Source organism: Tupaia chinensis, unplaced genomic scaffold (assembly GCF_000334495.1).
Source record: "Tupaia chinensis unplaced genomic scaffold, TupChi_1.0 Scaffold000104_1, whole genome shotgun sequence".
Classification (NCBI taxonomy): domain Eukaryota; kingdom Metazoa; phylum Chordata; class Mammalia; order Scandentia; family Tupaiidae; genus Tupaia; species Tupaia belangeri.
Window position 1 is genome coordinate 2,262,680 of NW_006159568.1, and position 17,371 is coordinate 2,280,050.

At 42.3% G+C, this 17,371-nt stretch overlaps 1 protein-coding gene and 1 non-coding gene across 2 annotated transcripts in view; both read right to left on the reverse strand.

The window, feature by feature from the left end:
• The window catches only part of FRMPD1 (FERM and PDZ domain containing 1), a 195,123-nt gene that overhangs the window by 109,302 nt on the left and 68,450 nt on the right, over positions 1-17,371 (reverse strand).
• Positions 14,917-15,018, reverse strand: LOC114006964 (U6 spliceosomal RNA). The gene has a single exon (XR_003548615.1). It is a non-coding gene; the product is annotated as a U6 spliceosomal RNA (small nuclear RNA).

The window sequence follows — 17,371 nt, forward strand, 5'->3', positions numbered from 1 at the left end:
AAAAAAAAAATCTTCCCGTGGAACTTTTCCTAGCCTTCTCAATTTCCTAGCTGCTCATGCCAAAAGTATTTGTCTGCCTAGCCAGGTGCTTTATGTATTTATAAATAGTTTCAGGCCAGTCCTGTAGCCTAGTGGTTAAGGGAGCCAGATCCCACATAGCTGACCATGGTTCAAATCCCAAGCCCCAGCAGCTTGAAAAACATGCAGGGTGTATTTGTGTGCCTAAGATCTCCACAGCATGGAGAAAGGGAAAGAAAGGGATCGTGGTGTGACTATGCCTCGTTGGGGGTGCTTTCTTCTCTCTCTCTCTCTCTCTTTCTCTGTATGTGTGCGTGTTTCTCAGGTGAGTGCATATGTTCTCTGGTAATTAAAAGAGAAAGTTTCCCCTTTGGCCCTTAGGATCTCACGCTCCTCAGGTTCCCATTCTGTTTGCTCCTCTCCCTCTACTTCCTTGGCTGTCTCTTCTTCCTCTGCTAGTCTGGCAGATACTGAGGTTCCTTGTGTTCCCACCTGGTCTCTTTTCTCCCTTCACTCTCACTGGGCAATTCCATCAGCTGCATAGCTTCAGTCCAGCCCTTCTTCTGTGCTCCAAACCCATAGACATACCTGCCCACTGGACACCCCCTAAATGGATCGTAGATGCCCCAAATCCAAACACATCTCTCCCTCATGTTAACCCTTCCGCATTGCCTCCCCTGTCTCAACCAGTGGTGGTACCGCCTCCCTTCCCCTGACACTTAAACTGGAAACCACAGGGACGCTCTCAACTCTCTCTCTTCCCAACCTTCCCAGCCCGTTGGTCACTAAGTCCAAACAACTCTGTCTCCGTAACATCTCTTAGACATGTTTCTCTCTCTTCATCCTGCCACCCTTGCTTACTCAGAGCCTCACCACTGCTTGCTGCAACTGTAATAATTGCATCTAGTCTTGACTGCAGTTTGCCTTCCACATACTGCCAGAGATTTAGAAAAAAAACACAGATTTAGGGGCCAGCAGGCAGTGTGGTGGTTAAGGCGTTGGACACTCCCATGTGGTTGACCATGGTTCAAGTCCTGGACCTGGTGGCTTGCTTTCTCACTTTCCCGCTCTCTCTCTCTCTGGTCAAATAAAATAAATAAATGCATACATAAAAATTAAATAAATAATTAGAAAAAAAAAACAGATCTAACATGTCACTCTCTAGCTGAAGACACTTCCATTGTTTCTTCTTGTCCTTGCAATAAGTCTTTTTTTTTTTTTTTTGAGAGGTTTTTGCTATAGGGCGCATGCACTTGCTAGAAAGACAGAGAGAGAGAGAGACAGAGAGACAGAAAGCGAGAAATCATCCCCCAGAGGGGAAGGCCATGCCACAATCCCTTCTCCTCCATTATCCTCCCGAGATCTTGGGCACACACATGCTCACAGCATGAGTTTAAGTCACCAGGCCTGGGACTTGAACAGCAGTCGACTCCATGGGAGTCCCTCGACATAGCCATTGCAATAAGTCTTAACTCCATAGCATAGCATGAAGACCTCAGTGCCCTGACCCTTTTTTGCTATAGGGCACGTGCGCTCACCAGACAGACAGAGAGAGACAGAGAGACAGAAAGCGAGAAATCACCCCCCCCCGGGGGGGGATGGCCACGCTGCAATCCCTTCTCCTCCATTCTCCTCTCGGGATCTTGGGCATGCACGCACATGCGCCCGGCATGAGTTTAAGCCACCGGGTCCAGGACTCACACCATGGTCGACTACATGGGAGTCCAGCGACATAGCCATTACACTAACTGCTGGTCCCAACCTGACCTATTAATGCTGCAGCTCCATGTCCACTTCAGCCCATACCTGCACACCCAGGGATCCTGTACATCATGCAATAAAGAGCACAGAGCACAGTGCTAAGAAAATGTAACCTTGAACAGAACTGTTCGGGTTTAAATTCCAATGCTACCACTTTTTAACCTGTGCAACCTTGGCAACGTTCCATAACCTCCCAGTTCTAGGTTTCTTCCTTTGCAAATGGGATATAATGAGAGTACCTACAACCTAGGGATGTTCTAAAAGTTACAAGATTTACCAGAGATTACCTGCTAGTCGGCATTATCAGTAATGCGTATAATCATTATACACAGTGAGGATTAATCTGCTTATTCTGTTGAGAAGGAAACTGAGGTTCCAAGAAGTGAAACAACCTACCTATGAGTCTGCAGCTTAAAGGACCTGTAGCTACACTGGGATTCATACAGGACTTGAAATGCCATACTGCTAGATACTCTGTATGAATTATGATCTCTTCCTAGGAGGCTTCCTCATTGCCCCACTTTACCCCAACCTGCTAGACAAACTCTTCTTCCTTTAAATTGTGGTCAAGGGGCCAGCAGGTGCTGTGGTGGTTAAGGGAGTTGGACTCTTACATGGCTGATTGTGGTTTGAGTCCCAGACTTAGCGACTTGCTTTTGCACTCTCTCTCTCTATCTCTCTCCCCCTCTCTCGCTCTCTGGTCAAATTAAAATAAATAAATACAGTTAAATAAAATAATTCTTTTAAAATGGGCCAGCAGATGGCGTAATGGCTATGTTGCTGGACTCCCATGTAGTCAACCGCGGTTTGAGTCCCAGATCCGGCGGCTTAAACTCACGCCGGCGCATGTGCGTGTGCGCCCAAGATCCCGAGAGAATGGAGGAGAAGGGATTGCGGTATGGCCATCCCCCCTGGGGAGTGATTTCTCACTTTCTGTCTCTCTGTCTCTCTCTGTCTTCCTGGTGAGAGCACGCGCCCTATAACAAAAACCTCTTCAAAAAAAAAAAAAAAAAAACTTGTGGTAAAAAATTATCTTCTCCTCCATGAAGTCTTCCCAGTCCCTTCTCTGTGCCTCTGCTGTATTTGGTATATACCTCAAATAAAACACCCAGCACACCCATTACAATGACTTATTCACGTGTCTGTCTTCTTGAGATCTCCTTGAGAAGGACAAGATCTTACTCACTTTTGTTTTCCTAAAATTCCATAAATATTTGTTGAATGAATAAATCAGTGAATGAAATATACATAAGATTCTTAAAAGAATTTTACCCTAACAGCTGTCATTTCAATATAGATCGCTTTTAATCTCTGTTTTTGTCATTCTGACGAGTCACTTTTGGTGACAAGATGGCATCAAAAGACTAGCATTAATATAGAACAAGACACAGCAAGATTGAAACTTCTCATATTGCTATTTGGTTATGCCTTGTCCCTCACAGACGCCTTTCCTTTTTTTAGTGACACTATGTAATAACCCATAATGAGAAGCTGTGTTGCATCCTAATGAGACTTCCTGACTAAAACATCTGAGGTTTGAATTTATTTCCCATAAGTACCATTTCAGCTAAAAGTTTGTTTTTTCTATGGCGATGAATGTGCAGTTTGTCATCTGCTAAGAGCCCATACCTTCCCCTTATCTGTATTAATCTCCTTTGCATTCAAATGTTTCTGAGAGCTGACTTAATAGTTAGCTTTTCTATACAATTTTCTTCTTAGAATGCCTAACTCTTCCTGACTTCATATCTATTGTTCCCAAAATAGAATAGTTGACTGCTTCAAATTTCAGCTCTACTGTCTGCAGTGATTTAGGACAAGTTTCTGCTCTTCCTCAAAATGATCAAATTCCATGTGGTTTTTAAAATACTCTGACCCTGTCATTTTGTAAGAAGTTGTGTTTTAAAACTACAGGTTAGAAACATTTACTCTGTGTGCCAGAACACAAATAAATTGGCATTTTTAATGCCTTCATTCTGAATTCTTGAAAAACAGTGTGAGTGAAAGAACATTACTCTGGAAAGCAGGAATAAAAATGGGGGCTTCTAGCAGTGTTCTGCCACTTACCCAAGTCCTCTCACTCTTCAGGTCTCAGTAAGGAGGAGGACTGGGACAGAATGGCTTTTCCTGTCTCTTTTGGATCTGAAATGACAAGCTTCCTTAATGGGCTTCCAAGTAGTCAGCGTTCATTTATTCATTCATCTTTGTGGATTACCTACGATGGACTTCAGCTTTTTGATGTGAATCCAGATTGGATATGGATTGGGATAGCTGGAGCAGGAGAGTGTTATTACATCATATAAACTGATTGTATGTTTTTGGGTTCTTTTTTTGTTTTGTTTTGTTTTGCTTTGTGATAGAGAGCACATGTGAATGCATAAGAGAAGAAGAGAAAGAGAGAAGCACCCTTGATGGTCTCATCACAATGAAATCCCGTTTCCTCAGCCCTACGGATCCTCAGGATTCTAGATGTCCGCTCATACTCAGTGTGTTTTCAAGACAACCAAGGGATCCGAACCCATGGTTGGCCATGTGGCTTCCAGCCTTGTACGGCAGCTACATTTCCACTGCACCACAACAATGGAACCATGGCTATATTGTTTTTGTTTTTGTTGTTGTTGTTTTTAATATTCGAGGTTTCTTAATGCAGAACTATGATGAAGACAGCTTTATTGAGACTTTGGTGAGCCAAGATCCACGGACTGTTGAGTACTGCAGGAGAACCGTTAGAAACAGCCCCATCTGAGCTCTATACCAGCACTTTTGGGGAGTTGCTTGTAGAGAGCGGTGTCCAAGAGTTCCAGGACTTTAGCTCTATTCCTACCTTGCTGCACAGCTACTGGGAAGTCATATCACTTGTCTGGGCTACACCTTGCTTTTCTGGAGGAAGAGGGAATGACACCTGATGACAACCAAGGTTCCTTGAGCTCTAAACTAAATGATTCTTTGAAATGAAGGAACCTCAAGTATTATCTAGTCAGAAAAAAAGGTACTGCTGCTGTCTGCAAAAGAAACTGTGCACTCATCAGAGGATTAGGACAAGTAAATTGTTGCTCTGCAGAGAGAGATGATGACATAAAAACAGCATGTTCCTACTCCCAAGATTCTAGGACACCGAAACAGATATTCACTGCTGGTTTCTTTAAAATAAATTGTCCAGTTCACTGTAAAATATTAAGAACAGTGAGTTGCGCTAGAAGGCTATTATTTGTATATTAGTGAAGAGAGATCTGTCTCCCAGTACTCTCCAAACTTCGTTTGATTGCTTATCTCGATCATTCTCCCCAAATGACCTATTTTTACTTGTTTTTTGTTTGTTTGTTTGTTCATTTGTTTTTTGGTGGTATAGGGGATAGGGGGAGGGTTTGGGGATGTGGAAATCATATCTTCTTTCTGGATTGCTTCCTTAGCTCTCATATAAGCCTTGTCTTCTTCAATTTATTTTCCTGTTTCTAATAATATTCTCTGCTCCTTAATAAAACTGGTTTTCTTAGATATAGCTAATGCAAAGGACTTAGTGCCTCAGTTAGAAATGGGGATGGGGGTGAGGTATAGCAGTAAAGCCCAATGTTCTAGGAGGCAGACCCACGTGGGAAGGTTGCCAGGTAGGGTCCATATATCTCCCTGAATGTGCTGGGCATGCACGTACCCATGATCCTCGTGGGCCCTGTTGGGAGGCTCACTCGCTCACTCTCTCACTACCTCTGTTTACTCATGGAATAAGCTTTTAAAAAGAAAAGGAACAGAGGGGTATTTGTATAGAGTTGAGAAAAATTATCACAATTTTTAAAATTATTCAAGCTCTTTATGTCCCTTGTCAGATGATTTTTTTTTTTGAGAGGTTTTTGCTAGAGGGCGCGTGTGCTTGCCAGAAAGAAAGAGAGAGACAAAGAGATAGAAAGTGAGAAATCACCCCCAAAGGGGGATAGCCACACCACAATCCCTTCTCCTCCATTCTCCTCTTGGGATCTTGGGCACACATGCATATGCGCCCAGTGTGAGTTTAAGCCACCGGGTCTAGGATTCGAACTGCGGGCAACTACATGGGAGTCCAAACACATAGCCATTACGCCAACTGCTGGTCTCTTGTCAGATGAATTTTTATTTCACTCCTCAACTGATAAATGTTTTGTGGGACAGCTTTTAGTATCTTTTTTTACCTCTTCAAACAATTCTCTTTTGGGGGCACAGCAGGTGGTTAAGAAACTAGACTCCCACCTGGCCAGCTGTGGTTTGAGTCTCAGACCTGGTGGTTTGCTTTCTCACTTTCCCTTTTTCTCTGTCTCTATCTGGTCAAATTAAAAAATAATTAAAAAAAAAAAAAGAAATAAAATTAAGTAAGTAATTATTTTTATAAAATAATTATCTTTTCTTCTGCTAGTTCAGCTTTTAGAGGATCAGTTCTTGGAAGGAAAGCATATCCTTCAGGTTGTGGCCGGGGTCTAGCATAGCCCTACCCTGGTCTTGCCAACTGTGTCTGGTTCAATTCTCACAGGCTCAGTTCCGGTCTGGATCTGCTGGGTGACAAGTTCGTACTTCTGCCCTGTACCCCCACATCCCCAGAGGCAGACACCACATCTCTAGCACTACCTTCTTCATCTCCTTTACTCTTCCATACACTTCACAGTTTGTAAAACACCAATCGGAGCAATCGTCTCAGTTCATCCTCTAAACAACAACTTGGGTGATAGGGCAAACATGACAATCCCCATTTTATATACAAAGAAACTGAGACGAGCTCAGAGAAGTCAGATTGGGATGAGGTCACAAAGCTGGCACATAGGATTCAAATTCATGCCTCTCCAGGTAGCAGAGCTCTATCCTCTTGGTGAGGAAAGATGGATGACTGCAACAGAATTGTGTTGTGGAGAAATGCCCTACATCAGCTTAGGATAACTACTCAGGGGATTTTCTAAAGATGGGGCCTGACCAAGCAGCTGACTTCCTCTCTTCCCTGCTGAGGTGACTCAAACTGTGAATGAGTGGAGGCCCTGGGAGACTGTGGTCTATAGCTAGAGCCCTAAGAGATCCCACACACACTGAGGAAGACTAAACCAGTGCAGGACCCATGAAAGGTGGTGACTCCACCACACAGTTTAAAACTGCGAAGTGGGGAAACAGCAGTTAGCGTAATGGCTATGTCGCTGGTCTCCCACGTAGTCGACCGCGGTTCGTGTCCCGGACCCGGTGGCTTAAAACTCACGCCGGGCACGTGTGCGTGCGTGCCCAAGATCCCGAGAGGAGAATGGAGGAGAAGGGATTGCGGCGTGACCATCCCCCCTGGGGGGTGATTTCTCGCTTTCTGTCTCTATGTCTCTCTCTGTCTGTCTGGCGAGCGCACGCGCCCTACAGCGAAAATCTCTCCAAAAAAAAAAAAAACACACACACACAAAAAAACTGCGAAGTGGGGCCGGCAGGTGGCAAGGTGGTTAAGGGCACTGGACTCCCACATGGCTGATTGCAGTTTGGGTCTCAGACCTGGTGGCTTGCTTTCTCTCTTGCCCTCTCTCTCTCTGGTCACATTGAAATAAATAAATAAAATTGAATAAAATAATTCTTTAAAAAAGTAAAAATAAAGCTGTAAGGAGGACCAAAGTCCAGGAGCCTGGAAGGTCACCTGCCTCACTAGTGGGCCTACAGTGAAAGCTTTCAATCCTGGGGCTACCTGAGGGGATCAGTTGACCTCAGTTGAGCAGAACTCCCTTCAGTAGGTGAGGAAGAATTGCGTCTGCCTACTTTCTGCATGAAACTATGAGGGAAGTCCACTGATTCTTCTAAGGCCTGCTTCTCTAGAGAAGACGATCACAATTAGGACGAAATACCCCTCTTCCTATTCTAGCCGAGCAATGTCTAACCCATACCATATCTTCATATGGATTAGAAAAAAGTGTCCCCTCTCAGATGCCTTTGCAAAAAATGAGGAAATAATGTTCCCATCGTTTGGGCAGAAGTTGTTCCACATCAGGAGACACAGCTCAGAAAGTGGATGTTAGCTCCCACTTATCCTCTCAACCAGGTGCCTTTGTGCAGTAGATAACCTATACAACGGCACACACAGAACAAACCCTTCCCGTTTGTTCTTAGAGTATCTGAATACCCTAGAGTCCTCTCTCAACTCACCTCAGCCTATGGACCCAGTCAACCAGACTTGTTCACCACTTGGCCACAAGAGAAAAAACATCTTTCTTTCTTTTCACGATTGCTGAACTATTGCTACCTAGGAGACCGCAATAGCCTGACTTGCCCATGTGCTGATATGAGTAGCCAAATTAGATCAGAGATCATCAAAGGGGAGTCAGTATTTTGAAGGGGTACAAATAAACTGAATGACCAGAAGAGAGGGATAGTATTGAGATAAATTAAATACAAGAAATAATAAAATTTTAAAAAACATTTTTATAAACCAGAGTTTTATTTATTTTTAATACCTATTATGCCATGAATTCATAAGGAATAGGTTCCAGAAGTTCAGGATCCTTTCCATTGGTTTTCACAAAGTGTTTTTCTCAGGGTGGAGCAGGCTGGCGTTTCAGTTGAACTCAGGTACCTTTCTCTTTGGCTTTCTTGTTTTTCTGGTCATTTTCCTTCACACGTTTTAGGAAGCTATCTCTGCTCTTAGAATGCTTAACATGCTCAACACTCACATTAATTCTCTTGGCAAGTATCTTGCCCTTAAGAGACACAGCTCAGAAAGTGGATGTTAGCTCCCACTTATCCTCTCAACCAGGTGCCTTTGTGCAGTAGATAACCTATACAACGGCACACACAGAACAAACCCTTCCCGTTTGTTCTTAGAGTATCTGAATACCCTAGAGTCCTCTCTCAACTCACCTCAGCCTATGGACCCAGTCAACCAGACTTGTTCACCACTTGGCCACAAGAGAAAAAACATCTTTCTTTCTTTTCACGATTGCTGAACTATTGCTACCTAGGAGACCGCAATAGCCTGACTTGCCCATGTGCTGATATGAGTAGCCAAATTAGATCAGAGATCATCAAAGGGGAGTCAGTATTTTGAAGGGGTACAAATAAACTGAATGACCAGAAGAGAGGGATAGTATTGAGATAAATTAAATACAAGAAATAATAAAATTTTAAAAAACATTTTTATAAACCAGAGTTTTATTTATTTTTAATACCTATTATGCCATGAATTCATAAGGAATAGGTTCCAGAAGTTCAGGATCCTTTCCATTGGTTTTCACAAAGTGTTTTTCTCAGGGTGGAGCAGGCTGGCGTTTCAGTTGAACTCAGGTACCTTTCTCTTTGGCTTTCTTGTTTTTCTGGTCATTTTCCTTCACACGTTTTAGGAAGCTATCTCTGCTCTTAGAATGCTTAACATGCTCAACACTCACATTAATTCTCTTGGCAAGTATCTTGCCCTTAACTTGTTTATTTATAACAATGCCAACAGCATGTTGAGTAGGTAACTTGTAGACTCTTCCATGCCATAGTAACAACATTTGTAGGGCACTCCTTTTTTGAATAGTACCCATTCCCTTGATGTCTACAATATCACCTTTCTTGTAGATTTGTATGTATGTTGCCAAAGGAAACACTCCATGTTTTCTAAGAGCCCTAGAGAACATATATCGTGTGGCTCTCTCCTTCCCTTTGTGTTCGTCATTTTGGTGAATTACTGGAAGATGGAGGTTCTGGCAAAAAGGCAAGAATAAGACTTTTAAATAAGACTTTTAAGGAGATTCAAGTAGAAATTGAAAAGAATTAGGAAGATAGTTTGGGGAAGTTAAATAGACAATTAAAAATTTTAAACAGTGATTGTGGAAGTGAAAAATAGAATGAACACCACTGAGAACTGACTTAATGATCTGAAAGGTGAAAAAGGAGAACTACCTTATAGTACCAAGCCAGAAATAAAAAGAAATGGAAATTATGAGTGAAAAGGTTAAAAAAATATGGATGTAATACCAAGAAGATGTGCAAATAATAAGAGCACCATATGAAACAAACACTAAGGGAAAAATTAATAACCACAAAATAATAGAAGAAAAATGTATCGACTTTAAGGAATTTAAATGATCAGATTAAAAAGACTCATTGATTGTTCTACTGTATTCATTTTAAAAATATATAGCTAGGACTTCCACATCTGGATTAGGTGAAGATGCAATTTTCCTATTCTTCTTGCTAAATATTCTAAACATAATTCATAAAAAAAAATAACCATAAAAAGACTCTGAATGGTAGAAAGAGAAGACAAACCAGTTAGGGACCTCTGGGCTCAAGAAATAACATGACCAGAAATTCCTTAGGTTTTCTTTTCCCTCCTATATGTTCCAGACTGGGCACCAGAGAAGCTAATAACTAAGAAAAGCCAATAGATGTAGACAAAACACACGATAAGAAAAACTTGATCTTAGTACTTGATGGAATGAGAAAGGAAGCCTACCAAGACACAAACTTTGTGGCAATACCTGCCCTTATTCTAGCCAAACACCAAAGGAAAAAATTTACACACAGCAGTACTACTCCTATTCTCCAGCCCCAGGTCAGTGCGGGCTGAGTGGAGAGCTCAAACTTTCACCCCTGTCCTGATGTAGCAAGACATACCTCCCAGTCCACACCAAGGTAGTGTCAGCAGAGGTGGAGGGAGCACCTGGGCCTCCATCTCCACCTACTGATAATAGGCGGTGCTCCTCTTCTCTTACCAGTACAACGTCAGTTGAGTCTGCTAGTATAAAAGGTTCAAATAACTAAAATATTAAACATTAATACCCCAGATGTCCAGAATACAATCATTTTTCTTAGAGAGAGAGATTTTTGCTCTAGGGAGAGTGTGTTCACCAAAGAGGCAGAGAGAGACAGAAAGTAAGAAATCGCCCCCCACTCTGGGGGAAGGGATGGCCATGCTGCAATCCCTTCTCCTCCATTCTCCTCTCAGGATCTTGGGCACACACACACACAGGAGCCCAGCCTGACTTTTAGGATGCCAGGTCTGGGACTCGAATCATAGTCAACTATGTGGGAGTCCCACGACATAACCATTATGTCATCTGTTGGTCCCTGTCTAGGATACAATCTTTACAATAACTCACTATACCAAGAATCAGAAAAATCTCACCTCAAATAAGAAAGATAACCAAGAGATGCCAAAATACACAGGTTATATATGTTGGAGTTCTAATAAGGTTTTTTAAGCAGTCATCACAAAAATGTTTCAAAAAGCAATTATGGATTCTCTGAAACAACTGAAAATATTGGCAAAAAATAGAAGTTGTGAAAAAACATCCAAAATAGACATTGTAGAACTGGAAAATATAACTATTAAAATAAAAAACTCACCAGATAGGGGCCAGCAGATGCCATGGTGGTTAAGGCACTAGACTCTCACATGGCTAACTGTGGTTCAAGTCCTGGACCTAGCAGTTTGCTTTCTCACTTTCCCTCTCACTCTCTTGCTCTCTCTGGTGAGTGCATGTGCCATATAGCAAATTAAAATAATAATAATAAAAAGTAAAATTAAAAAATAAAAAACTCACTGGATATGCTCAGTAATAGAGAGGTGTTAACGAGAAATAAAATCAGTGTACCTGAGGACAGATCAATATAATTTGCCTTATCTAAGGACCAGCAGATGGTGTAACAATTACCCCACTGGAACTCCCAAGTAGTCAACCCTGGTTCGAGTCCTTGACCCAGCAGCCTAAAACTCACAGTTCAAGTCCCAGACCCAGAAGCCTAAAACTTATGCCAGGTACGTGTGCATGTATGCCCAAAGTCCTGAGATAAATGAGGAAGGGATTGTAGCCACCCCTGGGAGGGAGATTTCTCACTTTCTGTCTCTCTGTCTCTCCAGCAATTGCATGTGTGCTATAGCAAAAACCTCTCTCTCTCTCTCTCTCTTAAAAAGAAGGGGGGGAAGGGGTGGGCTGGGAAGTGGTATGGTGGTTAAGGGCACTGGACTACCACATGGCTGACCACAGTTCAAGTCCTGGACCTGGCGGCTTGCTTTCTCACAGTCTCTCTCTCTCTTTCATTCGGCCCCTCTCTGATCAAATTAAAATAAATAAGTAAATAAAGTTAAATAAAATAATTTTTTTAAAAATTGCCTAATCTGGGAATCAGCAGTTAGCGTAATGGCTATGTCGCTAGACTCCCACGTAGTTGACCGCGGTTCACGTCCCGGACCCGGTGGCTTAGAACTCACGCCGGGCGCGTGTGCGTGCGTGCCCAAGATCCCGAGAGGAGAATGGAGGAGAAGGGATTGCGGCGTGACCATCCCCCCTGGGGGGTGATTTCTCACTTTCTGTCTCTATGTCTCTCTCTGTCTGGTGAGCGCACGCGCCCTATAGCGAAAACCTCTCAAAAAGAAAAAAAAAATTGCCTAATCTGAGCAACAGAAGAAAATAAACTTGGAAAAAAGGAATAAATAACAGAATTACTGAAGACATAATATGTATTAGGCACTGTTCTAACTAGTTTATTTTATCTCATTTTAATAACCCATATATTGTTAGTATTTGATCTTATTAATTAAGAAACTATGGCTAATTTTTCCAAGGTCACTCAACTAGTTAGTGGTAGGGCTTGAATAATAAAGGAAGTAAAGAATGAGTTCAAGTGGGACCAGCAGTTAGCGTAATGGCTGTGTCACTGGACTCCCATGTAGTCGACCACAGTTCGAGTACCAGACCGGTGGCTTAAACTCACGCTGGGTGCGTGTGTGTGCGTGCCCAAGATCCTGAGAGGAGATAGGAGGAGAAGGGATTGAGGTGTGGCCATCTCCCCCTGAGGGGGTGATTTCTTGCTTTCTGTCTCTCTGTCTCTCTCTGTCTTTCTGGGAGCACACATGCCCTGTAGCAAAAACCTCTCAAAAAAAAAAGAATGAGTTCAAGTTCGCGACTCAAAGGGGAAAGGGAAGATAAAGCTCCCACAGCAAAGAAAACTGGCTATGGGAAGGCTCTGAGGATGAGAGGGAACATCTATCATATGCTAGGGGCTTATTTGGTGTTTTATTTTAAGATAGGATCTTTTGGGCCAGTAGGTGGTATGATGGTTAAGGTGGCTGAATTCCACATGATCAACTATACAGTTTGAGTCCCAGACTGGGTGGCTTGAAAAAGACACTGGGCGTGTGTGCATGCTCAAAATCCTGAGAGAAGAATGGGAAGAGATTGCAGCATAGCCATCCACCTTGGGGATGATTTCTCACTTTTGCTCTCTCTTTCTCTCTGATGAGTGAATATGCCCTCAAAAATCTAAGAAAAAGATAAATAAAATAGATAGGATCTCTCTGTGTCACAATCTTCCTGCCTCCACCATACCTGACTTTTTCCGATGGAGTCTCACTATGTTGCCCGCCAACCTCCAGCTCATAATCTTCCTGCCTCACGAGTCTTCTGAGTTGCTAGGATTGCAGGTGCATGTCATGTCACTGCACTCATGTTTTCAGGTTGGATCAGGAATCAAACCTGGGACTCCCATCTGGTCTCAGCCTGCAGAGCACAGCATTGTAGCAGTATGTGTCACTACAGCTGGGCCACAGGTTTTAATTATTATTAGTAGTAGTAGTATTAAGATTTATTTATTTTATTTTATGTGTTATTGGGAATCTAGTCCCCCAACCACCCCACCACCTGCTGGCTCCTAGGTATTTTTGATACATTATCACTTATAGCCAGAACTTCAACAAGCAGGTGTGATGGTGTCCATTTTGCAAATGAAAGAGCTTGACAGAGTGAAGCAATTTGCTCAAGATTATCCAGTTTGAAGGCAATGAAGTCAAATTTAAATTTGATTCTGACACCAACTCTTGTTCAGTCAACAGCTTAGAAAGGCTTTGGAGCATATTTCTCTTGGTGGTTATCTTTTTGTCAAGTTTCTCTATTGTGATCCAGAAATTAAAATATGAAAGAGAAAAGAGCCTGTCTTGCTTTTCTGGTTGATTCTGATCAAGCCTACTCGTAGTCAGTGTTGATATCTATAAAACAGAGAAGTGGACCACATCAGTGTTAGTTCCTGAGCCAGTAGAATCCTTTATTCAACTCAAATATTAGCAAATAGAAGCCCAATATAGAAAACAGGTATAAGCAAGGAAACCTGAATGAAGGAAACTGGAGGGTGTGGGGTGGCACTAGCTGGCTCCCTTCCAGCTATTATGACCCTAAGTTCTGGTAACAGGACATGGAGGGGCTATAGGCACAGGAGAGTGTCACGGGCACTCTTTCATCTTCAGTGTAGGATAAGGAGAGAAAAAGATAACCTAGATTTTCTTAAAAACAAGGCTTTATTCATGTTTTGTTACTATGTACTGTGTACTGTGACAGTGTGTTTCAGCCTATTCTTTGAGCGAGAAGAATGTTTTAGAAAGGATTTGGGCAATGGAGTCAGATGTGGCTTGAATCCCAGCTCTAACCCTTGCTAGCTTGGTGACCTTGAACATATAATGTAACCTCTCAATTTTCTCATCATAACATGGAGATAGTACTGTCCTTGATGGGTGTTGCAAGGATTAAATGAAATAATATAGATAAAGCACTGAGACTAGGGTCTGGGTATTACAGACATTCAATAAAAGGCAAAATATATATTTTGGGATTCCCAGACCTTGACACTTACAACTGACTTTTCTTTCTGGATATGGGAGCCTTGGGTCATTCTTTCTTCCTTTTTTCTATTCATTCCCCTTTATGCACATATTGATATTAAAAGAGATGCTACTTTGGGGGACCAGCAGATGACATAATGGTCATGTCGTTGGACTCCCACATAGTCAACTGAGGTTCGAACTCTGGACCCAGTGGCTTAAAACTCATGCCAGGCATGTGTGCGTGTGTGCCCAAGATCCCGACTGGAGAACGGAGGAGGAGGGATTGCAGCATGACCATCCCCTCTGGGGGTGATTTCTTACTTTCTGTCTCTCTGTCTTTCTCTGTCTCTCCAGTGAGCTCACATGCCCTATAACAAAAATCTCTTTAAAAAAAAAAAAGAAAATAGAGATGATACCTCTTGGCAGCTGTGAGGGTGCAATAGTAACACAATGTTGCTGAACGATACAGTTCAAGTTCCAAGGGTGACTAAGGTTAGTCATGGATCGTGGTGTGTTGGGGATGTGCTTCTCTCCCTCTTTCATAAAAGAAGTAAGTACATGTTTTAAACTAGAAATAATACTTTTTTTTTTTCAGTCTGAGACAGCAGAAATATGGTGTCATCCTTGCATAGGGGCCATGTTAATCTTCTCTGTACCGTTCAAATTTAGCCTATGTGCTGCCAAAGCGAGCATGATATTTCTTGCAAAGAAGCACTTTTACTGTGACATGGTAAGTTATGAAAACCATGTACTTATTAATAACACAGACATGATGGACTTCTCTTTTTATTCCTTTTCTTTTTTAATTTGCCAGGGGCATATAAGCTCAGCAGAGAAAGAGAGAGAGAGGAGAAAGAACCCACAATAGGGAATGGTCACACCGTGATAATTTCTCCATCCTGCTGGGATTTTGGGCGTTTATGAACACATGCCTGGGCATACTTCTCAAGCCACCAAGCTGACCATGTTGGATTCAGCTTCTTTAACCACTAGAACATGGCGCCAGCCCTATGATGAATTTTCATAATTTGGATAATGATTCATGACAATTTTACATTCCAATTAGCTTGAAACCAAATAGCAAGAGTGTTCACAATATAATCCATTGTTAAAATATATTTTTTTTCCAAAAACAGAAGATGCTTTTATGAATTCAGTATTGACAGACAAGGATAACTTTGTTTACAGACTTTGTCTTAAAATAAATGATGTCTTGGACTCATCACATAGTTGGGACATAGCCTGACCTTCCAGAGACTAGGAGATCTAACAGTGTGCTTTACTGGAGGCTAAAGTCACGGCAGATACCCTGTAATGGACCATGAATTCCTGCCACTTCCATGAAGTTTAATGGGAGAACATTTCAGAGCATATGGTACTTTGTCAACTGATACTAATGTGTCCATTAGTGCAGCTCCAGAGGGAATTTCACTCTATGCCTAGAGAATGGCCACTTGGGGAACAAAAATAGCTACTTATAACTCTCACCTCCCACACAACTCTGTCTTCTGTTCAGCCTCAGCCTCGTCCTTCAGCCCTACCAGGAAGAGGTGTAGAATAGGAGCGTGCCATTAATGGTATCTACATTATCCACAGCTGAACCATAATCCCTCAAGGCATCCCACCTTGATGTTCTTCAAAGACTTTATGCAAGGGACCAGCAGTTAGTGTAATGGCTATGTCGCTGGACTCCCACATAGTTGACCACGGTTCGAGTCCTAGGCCCAGTGGCTTAAAATCACACCGGGCACATGTGCGTGGGGTACCCAAGATCCCGAGAGGAGAATGGAAGAGAAGGGATTGCGGCATGGCCATCCCCCCTGGGGGGTGATTTCTTGCTTTCTGTTTCTCTGTCTCTCTCTGTCTGTCTGGCGAATGCACGCGCCCTATAGCAAAAAACAAACAAACAAACAAAAAAACAAACAAACAAACAAAAACCTCTCCAAAAAAAAAAGACTTTATGCAGACAAGATCTCATTTAACCCTCATTATACTCCTCTGAGCAAGGTACTATTAACCCATTTTGCAGATTAGGAAACCAGAAGTTTATAGCAGTTAAACTACTTGCTGAGGTCAGAGGTAGGTGGCAGAGCTACTCTACAATGCTATGCTTCAACGTCGTCACCTTGGATATGTAGAGGCATCTATCAGCCTGATGGCATTCTGCTTTCTTGGCCTGAATCAAAGTATGGCCCAAGTTATGTATATGCAAATTTATTAATTCATTCAAGTAAAATAGGGACTTTAGGTGTCAGCTGCTATGCTGGGTGAGATGGAATAGTGTCCCAAGAAGTGCATGGCTAAGCACTCACCCAGCCAATGGACCCACGGACATTCTGGATCTGGTAAGTACTTGGTAAGTGCTAGTTACTGTTACTGAGAAGTGCTATGGAGGACACAGAGATAAATCAGACATGCTTCTGACCTTTGAAGGACTCTACCAGGAGACATAATAGGTGCCTGCAAATAACTTGTCATAGAGGGTAGGATGTATTCTTTTTCATCAGAAGTATAGAAAAGCTCTAGGGCCAGACTACAAGTTGAGGCATTCTGGGGAGCTGCAGCGAATGCGCAGGGTTATAATAAGATTTTTATTTTTTAAGGGAAACATATTGTATACTTAGAATGTATTGGACATACACAAACTACCAGCTCCAGGTGGTTCACAGTTTCAACCTTAGACCACGCTATACTCCTTTCTATGACACTATGTCTTTGTAAACCTAAGTTTTCATCAGCTGCTGTGACAAAGGGCAAGCATTGTGCAAAATCCAGCAAGGGATAGGAAATGACAGAGAGTGTCCAATCTGATTCTGAGGTTTGAGAAGTTGGGCAGCACCCGACAGGCACACACATCCAATTAGTTAGCAATCGTGCTTACTTTAAAATGAAATCAATTTTTCTTTCAATATATGCATTGGTGTTTCACATGACTACTAAGTTATTAGGGCTTAAATATGTATTAAGTTGTTTGGATCTAACTGCTTAATACGTAGCTCCATTAGGTGTTTGTTTTTGCCTAGGGGTGCTGTAAGTAGTTGCTGA